The following is an 11,740-nucleotide window of genomic DNA, read 5'->3' on the forward strand; positions in this document are numbered from 1 at the left end:
CGAGACAGGTTGCGTGTTCTCCTCTGCCTGCTTTACAGGTCAGGAAACCAGGGAGGCTCAGGGCAGGTAAGTCTTCCCCAGATGAATCAGCCAGATGAGAGCTTGATGCTGTAAGTAGGTGGCCAGATAGTAACAGTAGCTATAAACTGAGGTGTCGAGCATGGTTCTGTATATTTCAGATGCTTTTTGTCTGCTCCTCATAAGAATACCGTGAAGTTGGTATTTTCTCTGTTTTATAGATGTAGAAGGTCCCAGCAGATGAGTTACTTGCAGGGACCCATGGCCAGTGCGAGGTGTGCAGTAACTACATCTGGAATCTAAACCCAGGTCTGCCTCTTCTCATGTAATTTTTCCTTCTTGAATCTCTTTGTCGCTCATTGTTTATCCTATAGAAATAATCAAAGGGAGGGAGGAGAGTGGAGGAGAAAGCACGCTGGAGAAATCACAAAGCAATTGTTACCCTTGGGTGATGGAGAGCCCTTCCTACCCAGCCCGTGCCCGGCATCATGGAGGGAGCTTCTCGGGGAGCACAGACATCACATGAGGGTGGTGCTGGCGACCTGGTTCCCATTCCCTTAGAGAAGCAGAGCTGTGGGCCTGGCATGGCTGTGCCCCAAGGGTCAGAGCCGGGCCAGGGGAGGTCCCTTAGACTTACTTTCCACTTCACTAAGTGAGGTGAGGGCTGGCACCTGCTGCACCGACTTGTCATTAAGATTAAATGAGTTAATGAGTTCATATTTGCAGAGAACTTAGAAGGGTGCCCGCACATGGTAAGCACTACCGAACTCTTTGTAGGACATGAGTCTTCCTCTCCATCCGCCGTTCTTCCTCTGCCCGGTGCCCACCCAGGGCAAGGTCCTCTGATGGGAGAGAAGTCACCTGGCCAGTGGGAAGGGAGTGAAGACCTTGGACTCAGCTACCCTCCTGATGCCTCATTTTCATCTGTCGAGTCCTGAGCGGAGGTCAGGCTGGGACCTGACACCTCTTGTCAATGCCATGTTCTCTGGCCAATAATCATAACAGCTGCCGTCGAATGCTTGCTGTATGCCAGGCACTGTGCAAAGCACTTGGCAAGCATGGCCTCGTTTAATCCACACAACGGTGTTATGAGGTAGGAACTATTCCTGACCCCAGTTTATAGTTGAAACACTAAAGCTTACAGAGGTTAAATAAATGCGCGAACGTCACAAGTACTGGGAAGTCATGGAGCCTAGGCTTCAGGCAAGGACGCCAGGCCCTTGACTGTTTTTTCCTGTTTTTTAGATTGAAGTGTGGTTGATTTACAATGTTCTGTTAGTTTCTGGTGTACACACACACACACACACACACACACCCTTGAATCACTTTGCTGTACACTAAGTTGTTTTCCATTATAGGTTATTACAAGATATTGAATTTAGTTCCCTGTGTTAAACAGGAGGCCCTGGTTGTTTAGCTCTGGCTGTTTTTACATTCCTGAAAGAGTGACACAGGACAGGGAGGGCAATGGGACGTGAAGATGAGTGGAAAAGGGGATGAAGAAGGGAGCACAGGGGTGGAACTGTCCCAGAAGTGTGGCTCTGCTCACCTGACAGTGTGCAGAGCAAGCAAGTCCTTGTAAATGACTTTGTAATCAGAAGGATTTGAGCCACAGGATCTTGGGCCAGCTTCCTAACCTTTCTGAGACTCAGCTTTCCCATCTGGAAAATGGGGCTAATAAGACCTCCCTTTGATTGCGGTTGTGCTAGGTAAAGTAATTGTGTGCCTAGAGCTCGTACAGAGAGCCTGTCTCGGAACTGGTGCTCAACAAAGCTTTGTCCTCTGCTGCACTCCACTCCCTTCCCTGCACAGAGCTGAAGGGAGGATTATGTAGAACAAAATGGTAAAAGGCTTCTCATAGTAGCACATGGCAGCATTCAATGATCTTAGCTTCCTTCCTCGCCTCCCTCAATCCTGGGGGCGGACTGTCCCAGACACGTGACGTGGGTACCAGAGCTCAGCCTTCTGGGGAAAATCTCCCCTCTGCTTCCTATTTTTAGGCTTGGTAATTGCACCAGTGTTGAATAAAGTTGTCACCATTATGACAGTTTTGCTCTTCTGTGTAAGAGATGAACGCAGCCAGCAAAATGCTTTGACAACAATTAATTGTGCTCACGCTGTGTCATCGTGCAGATCCGTTTCATACCTTTTCTTTTCTTGGATTTGGGCTGCTCTCTTCCAAACCGCGCTCCGAAAACTGAAGTTTACATCTCAGGGCTGCCTCTGCTCCCGAGGCTTAGGCAGAAGGCTGTCATCCCTGTAGGTGTTTGAGGTGGCATCCTGAAATGTGCCCCGTGACTCGCCTAATCCAGGCAGAGGGAAGAATGATCAGAGCAGAAAAGTGATTCTTCAGGACACAACCAAGTGTTTTCAGGGAGAGATGGGACAGGTTTTGGCTTTGTCCTCGTTAGGAGACGGGAGCAGTCTTGTTGCCAGGAGCCCTGCTGTGTGATGCAGGTATTTTGTGCAGCTGCATTTGCAGAGGGAATAAAACCTTACCGCTGACATCTTGGATTGGGTTTCAGCTGCTGCTCACAATTCGGAAGTAGATACAGGGTCAACCCAGCCACAGAACAGTGTCTTCCAGGCTTTGCCCCCACCTTCTCTATGATGAGCTCTGCTCCTTTTAAATTCTACCCAGAAAGCTCTGGATGCCCCAGGAGTGTCTTCCTGTGTTGTGAACTTGATCTCTTGGACATCTTGTGATGCTCACATTTTCTTCCTTTCCAGCCAGTAGTTTGCTGGAGGTGGCTATAAGGCTTGTGAGAGCCAGTTGTTAAATTTTTAGGGGTTTTGCTAAATGGTTGTTAAATGCAGGCATTATCGACAGTGGTTATGTAAGCTTATAATTAAATTAAAACCAAAGGTAATACATAGTCACAACTTAGCACCTTCTAAGGAACATTTACTGTGTTTCACTGTTATCCGTGCTCTTGTGCTTGTGTCTGTTGTATGGACGGTGGGAACAGCGTACAACAGGGCACTTCTGTACACCTCCTCCCATCTTTGTGTTCAGCGATATCCCGTTAATAGCTTGAAATCAGCCACAGTAGGAGTATTTACACCACAGAAATGGTCAGATGCTACAGGTTAGGTCCCCCCTCCCCCTCCCCTTCTGGTGCTAGTTGTTAAGCACTTACTAGTACTCATTGTTCACATCAACCAGTACACACGATTCCCTGCTCTGGCATGTGGTAGGGCTACCCTGGGAGCCAGTGACCAGAGTTCCATGAAGGCTTGGGCACCAGAACCCAATGTTCAAGATCCTGGAAGTGCCACTGCTGTCATGCCCAGACCTGCCACCCACCCCATAGCAGTGACACCAGTGGTGCTGCCACTTAAGCTCTTTTTGTCTCCTAGAGGTGATCGGAAGGGACTTTCAGTTTTATGCTCTGTAGGCCATGACGGCTTGGGCTTGGAGATGTAAGTGTAACACACTTTGCTGAGTGTGGACATGCTTTTGTACTTTGACCCTAGCGCCACTGCCCTTGAATTAGCTTGGGGACCGTCATTCTTCCTATAGGATGAGTCCCTTCCCAGGATTCTTCCAAGGTCCCCATGCAGCCAGGCCTGTGCCTCTAGTCTGAATGCTGGGGGAACACAGACTGTACCCTACTAGTTACCCACCACCTAAGGTGGATGAATGATTATAAGATGATAAGTAAGATAAGACCTGTGCGGTGCCTGGGGCTATGTTTTGCACACAGTACAAGCCCAGTAACCATTGCTCCTTCCTCTGCGGGGCTTTGCAGGCAGTTCGCAGCGTGGGTGTGCCCTCCTAGGCAGCCTACGGGAACCACTCTTCTGTGTGTACTCTCTCCTCCAGGAGCTGGTCTCCTGCCTGGGACCCTGGGACCTCAGGGGCCAGACACACACCTTTTGGTTTAGAGACCCAACAGTCAGGGGGAGATTGTGTTATTTCCTGGAGTGACTACCTGACAGCCAGGGAGAGAGCCCAAAATGCCACTCCAGTGCTTCTGTTCAGGTGTTGTCACGGGAATCTGCGTAGTAAACCCTGTCCTTCTCAGAAATGCTTGGCCGGAGAGAAAGACATCATCTTTCTGGTGGGAATATCTTCCGATATTTTAGAGTAGGGGAAGTAGAGAAAATGAGAACCCAGTAATTACCAGTCCCCACATTAAATTACAGTCAAGCACATCCGTCAGGTCCCCATGCCTGGGACAGTCTGGTTTGGTTGCAGCAATGGAAACAGCAGGGCAGCGCTAGAGGCATTGGGGGAAATTTTGTGGGTTGGTGGCATCAGCGGACGGATCTTGAGATGCTGCTCTTACTCTCCCATAGCTCAACTGAGAGTGGGTTTGATGCTAAAGTAACTCTAGACTCCACAGGATACAGAGACCCTCTCAGTGGGGTGGAGACTGTAGCATAATCTAATGCCCGGCGGATGGGCCAGATCCCCAAGGGATGGCTCGCAATCCTGCACCCTGGGCCACCAGCCTTTAAAATCAGCAATTCTTTGTATTAATATTTCACGGTTGAATTAAAACAACTGTGCCGCAAGATTGAGCCCTTACCCCACAGGTTACAAGCGCAGTGGACACCTTAGCAGTAAAGCCCCAGTAGCAGCTGTGGCAGTTACCACTTCTAGGTGAAAAAGAATAAAATGAGGCCTAATCACATTTTTTATCTGAGACATCTGCCACCTAGGTTGGGGGTCACTGGGGACCCCCCCCATCACAGGTTTCAGCCTCACAGTTTGGGGAAGCCCAGCCCACGCCAGACCCAAGTGTTCAGCGCCAGTCGGATGATGACACTTTCTCAGGAGCTAAACAGACGGAACCCAGGAGTGCTGGTTCCTGGACCAGCATCAGCCTGGAAGGTGGAAGGTCGTCCTGAAAGGGGTGCTGGGGGGCTTTGCCCTTGGCCCTGTCCTGTTCTACATTTATTATCAGTGACCACCACTTGAAGGCAGCGGATTAATTCTGGGATAGTACAAAGCTGAAAAGGATTAAATTAGGAAAGGAAGAGTTTTTTTTTTAAAAAATCACAAAGCCAGACTCACTAGAGGGAGTATAACAGGCATAAACGGAAGGTCTCGAGATTGAGCTCCAAGTAGTCAGCAGCAGGGTCTGGAAGAGGGCGAGGGCGGAGGAGGGGGGAAGGGGGGACGCGTGGTGGGCAGTGGGTTTTAACTGACGCTGAGCGGATGGTGAGCAAACTGATCTGCCTGAAAGCTACGGCAGTGTTAGGCTTCGTTATACAAAGTCTGGAGTGATGTGGCAGAAGGTGGCCCCAGTGTCCTCAGCCCCCATCAGCTCTCTGAGACTGTAGACTGAGCCTGTTCAGTCTACAGTCATGGTCTTTGAGAGTGATGCTGAGAATTTCGACTGTGTCCAGAGCAGGGCATCCAGAGTCCAGCTCACAGGACTGGGCAGAGAAGCTTCAAGAAGACTGTTTTCAAAGAATCAAAGACCAAAAGCTCCAAGAGGGCTGAGAGCAGGAATTGAGGGGCAGCGACCCTCCCAGACCCCTTCCTCTCCAAATGGAATTAGAGCAATTGCTTGCCTGGGAGGGCTCAGGAGAGGTGTCAGGCGGAAGGAGTGCTCTGTGTCAAATTCCCGTGGGGACCACTGGCTGAGCACATCAGCAGGCTTGCCCAAACCTACCTGGGCAGGGCTCCTGCCATCATGAGCATCACGAGGGAGGACGGTCTCTCTGAAATGCAGCGGCAGAGGCTCAGAGAGAGGCGTGGGACAGAGCTCTCAGGGCTCCATGGTGACCGAGGGATGAGTATGTATTATGTGATGGAATGGGTTTCACAGATGGAACTCGGCATTGCAGGTCATGTGAAAAAGTTGGGCTTGCTCCAGAGTGGACACCACACTGATGATAATTCATCCACATCATAGGAATGTAGGAAAGGCTGGGTTCCTTAATAAACAGGAAGGGTTGAATTCAGTACCCCACAGATGATGGACTCTTTGAGGACAGATATTTCTTTTGATAGCTCCAGAGCTGTGCTTACTCCTTAACAGACCACAGTAAATACACGTTGAATTAAGTTGATTTTTGGATTGCTTTTGGAATCAGCAGGAGGCAGAGATAAGCCTCAGAGTCAGTAGGAATCAGTGTCCCGTGAGGCGTGGAGGAGGGAAGAGTATTAAAACACACAGCCTGTGTCCTGGAAACATCTTGCCACGTCCAGTAGCAGGAAAACAGGCAAAGGCACGTACAGGATGTCTGCAGGTTGTTTCCCACTGCAACCCCCCTGGGCTCACTCTCCTCCAAATCACTGAAACACACGACTCCAAGACTTGAGGGAGCAAAGACCACTGGGTCTCCAGTGTCACAGAGTGACTGACACTAAACTCCACCAGCTTTTGTACCCATAACAGTTTAGAAAAACTTGAGGAAAAAAAAAAAGCCAGGTCTTTGACTGTTGTTAATTGACGTGAAGAGGCTGGCTCATGGAGCAGCCGTGGGAGAGTAAGACACAGGAAACCCAGTACCACGCAGGTGTCTGGGCCCATCTTTGACTCGGCCCTTGTGCGGTGCTTCTGGCAGAATCAGAGCTTTTGTGGCCCCACTCTGCCCTCACCCCCTCAGGAGTTCTCCAAGCTGAGGCCGGGGTGGAGGGAAGGGAGCAGGTGGGAGCAGAGTAGGTGGACAGGGAGATTGACTTTAATATCTATCGTGTCCATAAAGGTTGCCCTTTGTTCATGTCCACCTTTGGGGGAGTTGGTCAGTCTGGTCTCAAGGGAAGCAAGGGAGAGGGCAGGACTGAGCTGGGTCGTGGATGGTAACATGTTCAGTTTGGATGTTGTGTAAGTCAAGGTAATTCCAGCTGTGGTGTGATTGAGTCTGGCTCCATTTCCGCTGTTTGCTTGCTGACAGCTTTCAAGCCTCATCATGTCCCCTTTCCCTTCTTCCCACTTCTGGGCAAACCAGTAAGAAAGTCTGCCTGCTCCCTCCCTTGACACCAGAGGGAAGTTTCAGCCACATAAAACCTGGCCCATGTGTTGGAGCCTTCCCTTGTCCCATCGGCTAACCACAATACAAGCCAAAGCCAGTCCCCATCACGCTCTCAAGCCATTTTTTGACCTGTTTGGGAGCCTGCCGTGCTTTCCCCTGCAAGGCTCATTCTCTGAGCCATGATTTCTTCATGCCCTCTTGTGCACTGTGTGTGTGGCATCATCAACCTCAACATCCAAATCGAGTTTTGGGGTGGGGGGTTGGTCTGGCCCCCACCCCAGGGCAACCAAAACAATACGGTAATAGATAAACCCTGAATACAATGGAAGTTTAGCTCAGGTTCATGTCCTAGGCCAATGCACGAACTCCTGGTCAGACAGCCTTCCAGGAGCTCATTCAAAGACCCAGGCTCTTTCCATCTTGCAGCTCCCCCTGCTCGTGGTTATTAGAATCCTCTCCATTCAGGCAACAGATAGGAAAAGAGCAGCAAAGGTCCCATGATAGGCTTTTGGAGGGGTCAGGCTTGAAACTGGTCCACTCACTTCCCAACTTCCCTTTGCATAGAACTCAGTGCACAGCCACAGCCACCCACACGGAGGGCTGGGAACTGTCATCTGGGTGAGTTTTGGTGAATGCATAGCAGTCCCCACTACCTATATGTTGACTTTGAATATCAATTGGTCATTAGGTGAGATATTTAAAAGGCAGTAGGCTAGAGAGGTCAGAGGAGAAAGTTCTGGATTAGAGCTATACATTTATAAGTCTACTTTCTAGGCAATAAAAGGGAAAAGGGAAGGAAAAGGAAAAAGAGAATGTCTATTTGTAATTTCCTTTTCGTTTGGTTTGCATCTTTGAGGATTGCCTCCTAGAACCTCACTAGCAGTAATGGGGTATTGACGAGGGAGAAATTGAGCAGGAAGATGTGAAATACCATTTCTTTAGAATTAGAATCTGCAGCTTGTCTACACACACACTTTTATAAATATTTTATTTTAATGATCTGGCCCCTCCCGTCTCCTGCCCTTTTAAGCCTCCAATGAGAAGAAGAAAGGAAGTAGCCAGCTAATTGGAGAGGAGAATGAAGGAATGGCAGAGTCGGTAAAGAAGTGAGGAAATCAGCCTGCTATTTTCAGGCTATGAAAGTCTTCCCAGAAGTCATTATGGTCTCCTTGCCGCCAGTTAATTTCATTTTAGATGAAGTTGAAAGATAATCTGATCGATTTCATTATCTCTGCAAATAATTCATAAATTCAGATGAACTCAGAACTATGACATAGCATGTAGGAGGATTTTCAAGGTCTGACAAGGTGCTAATTACCAGGACTGCACCGGAGCTGACAGCTGGTATAGGAATGATCTCCTTTTTATTGAAATTCTCTATGTGATTAGGGAAAAAGACAGCTAAATCAGCAGCAATTTGGCAGACTCATTGTTGCTCCAGTGCAGACCAACAGAGCTGTGTGTGCATGTGTGTGTGGGGATGGCAGGATCTGTGCCTGACTTAGAACTTCACAGGCAGCAGATGCTCACATCTAGCCAATGACAAGAGCAGTTCAGATAGGCAGAGCTGAATGACATGTTCAGTTCCAGAATCCTGAAGAAACCTGAGGAAGGGAATCAGAATACATTCATCCACCCAAGCCCACTCCTTTGTAGTAGCTCCTGCCTTGCTCAGACTGGAGATGTGTTGCTGCATTAGCTGGTTACATCCATTCTACAGTCTCCTCCCCTGCCCCTAGACAGATGGCAGAAAGTGAGGATGAAACATGGTGTACCAGAAGGAAAGATTATGCCTTCTGGAAGCACTAAAGCATTGCTTGATGGTAAGTATATTTGAGCCGATGGAATATCTTCTACAACCCTGAAACGTGTATGCTTGAAATAAACTCATAAATTTCAGGAAAACCGTAACAGTGAATGGATAGATAGAGTGTGTATATTGAAGATTAGTACTTGCAAGTTAGTTTTTCTGTGTATATCGCTCATTCATTTATTCCATGAGTTTATAAAATACCTTTCATGTACAGCACCAAATACAGAAAGGTGAGTAAGATGAAGCTGAAGCTGCCCTCAGCCTTAAAGGAGCTCACACCTTCTATTTCTCTACCTCTGTCTCCATCAGTGCATCTATCTATCCATGCATCCATCCAACCATCCAAGATGCCTATTGGGTCCTTAGTGGCTGTCAAAGATTCAGCTGTGTCTCAAACCCCCAATATTATAGCTCCTTGAAACTCTAAAAGCCCTTCCCACAGTTTCTTTGTGTTTGTGTCAAACCTGATGTTTGCTTCTCCTCCTTCTCTCTGCTTCTGTGCTTTTGGGTTGCCCGGATAGTCGTTATTCCAACACTTTAGTGTGGACACAAAGCCTTGCTCCACCACTGGTTTCTGCTCTCCAATTCCTGTGTCTCCATTATTTTGAGTTTAGTCATTTTACATCAGATGAGGGAGAAGCAAATGGAAGAGTCATATCACAAAGCCTTTGACATTCACCACTCTCCTCTCCCTTTCTCTCACTCTTGTTGTGTTTCTTCTAAAGATACGAAAATACATGACACTTCCAACCCCCCCGCCCCAACACATGCACACACTCTACAGTCTTACACTGAATAAATCATTCTCTGGAGGCTCAACTTCTACCCCAAGTCAGTTGGTCAAAAAACAATTTTCTGAAGAAAACGTCCTAAAAGGAGTTCTAGAAAGACAAAGGATTCTTTCCCCCTCTACTAAGTATTATTTATGTACGTATAGTCTGTCTTAAAATTCCTGTTTAATGCAAGGAATGGATAGCTGAATGTGTGCTGGGAAATGACTGGGAGAAAGATAGATAAGTAGGTAAATAGCGTACCTTAAAACGAGGGTCATCTTTTCTATACCTCAGAAAAAAAAAATGAAAAACTTCAACAATTACAGTTTGTTTGCACTTCTGTTTCTTTAGCTAATGTTTTTTAAGCAAGTTTTTGCCTGAGATCATGCACTGCCAGGTACAAAAATACATTCATTCAAGTTTAAACAATAAGGCATGTGTTAGTTATCTATTGCTGTGTAACAAATTACCTCCCAAACTTAAGCGTGTGAAACAATAACATTATCTCACAGTTTCTGAGGGCCAGGAATCTGGGAGCAGCTTAGGTTGTTCTGGCTTAGAATGTCTCTTGAGGTTGTAGTCCAGATGTTGATCAGGGCCGTTGTCATGGGAAGACTTGGCTGGGAAAGAAGATCTGCTTCTGAGATGCTCCTTATGTGGCTATTAGCAGGAGGCCTCAGCTCCTTATAACATGGGCTCCGTCTCACAATGTGCTACATGGCTACCACCAGAGTGATCTAGAGGACACGGAGAAATCACCATGTATTTTGCGAACAAGCCTCAGAGGTGGAGGGGAGTATGGGTGTGGCCAAGAGGGGTGAGGACCATCGAGGGCCATTTTGGAGGCTGGCAGCCGCAGGCCAGATTCCACTTTATGAACACCTGAGGGCAAGAAACCAGTGGAAGCACAAATGGGAAAGTAGGAAGTTGTGATTGCTTTCATCCCTGCTTCTTTCTAGTTCCTTTCCTTCTACAAGTGTTCATGGCCTAATATGTTCCCCTTGGACTCCAACCCCACATTCTTTTCAGTTAAGCATTAACAACAACAGTAATAACCACAATGTATACCTCGTTAATATATCTTACAGATACCATTATTGCAATGGCTAAGATTTCCTGAGCAGTTATAGTCTATGCTCAAGGTAAGTGCATTGCATAAGATTACATTTAATTTCCAAGTCATGTGCCTATTTTATAAATTAAGAGGCTGAGAACAGTGATACTGAAAGTCATGTGGCTAGAATTTCTGTATCATTCATTTCACATTCTTTAAGCAGAATCTCTGGTCACTGCCAGTTAAGTTTTCATATGTGGACAGAAAAAGGGATGTTACAGTACAGAGGGTGTTCCTTTTGAGCTTGTGGGAACCACATACCAAACTAGATGAAAAAATTAAGCATGAAAGGCAAATTGATTTGCATATCTGCTAGAGCAAGCAGTCACTTTGTTAAGCATAAGACTTTGCCTTAATTGCCACTATTAGTAAATAGAAATCTATTTGTGCAATGTGCAGACAGCAGCTGAAAGCATTCAAAGTACTAGGAAAGATTTTTTTTTTCTCAGAACATCCACAGTTTAAATGTACGCTACTATTTTTTAATATTAAATTTTGCCATCTTGTGGCTTGCCTGACAGCTACTGAAAAAGCAGGGGGTTTTGAAAGGTGACACAAATGAAAATCCCATAGGAAGGGGTGGATGTGTATTTCAAATATACATTCAGCTCCCTTTGCTGATAAACGAGAGGATGAGGGGCCAGAATTTCTCCATCGAAAGTAGAGGAATCACTTTATTACCAAGTGCTACATCCCACTTTATTGTATTTTTGTCTCATTCCATCTTTTTATATTTTTATTCTGTTTCTGGTGAATTCTTATTCGGGTGAATAGAGGAATGTGGATAAGTAGGCTCCAACTCCAAGACAGGGGAGTGTTCATTCATTCATTCAACAAACACCTGTTGAGCTTTGGCAGTTGAGGTGCCATACTGAGTGGTGCTGTATTCAGAATTCATTCATCACCCTCTGATTGTATTTACTGAATGCTTTTTAGCTTCCTGACGCCCTGATAGTTTCTGTGAAGGTTAAAAAAGAAATAAGGGAATAAGTGAGATGAGCTTCTTGTTCTGAAAAGATCTTGAAATAGCATTGGGGAGACAAAATTAACATGAAACAGTCAAGAAACAAAACAAGAAAGTCTTTTTTT

The sequence above is a fragment of the Camelus bactrianus genome, chromosome 23 (assembly GCF_048773025.1).
Source record: "Camelus bactrianus isolate YW-2024 breed Bactrian camel chromosome 23, ASM4877302v1, whole genome shotgun sequence".
NCBI lineage: Eukaryota > Metazoa > Chordata > Mammalia > Artiodactyla > Camelidae > Camelus > Camelus bactrianus.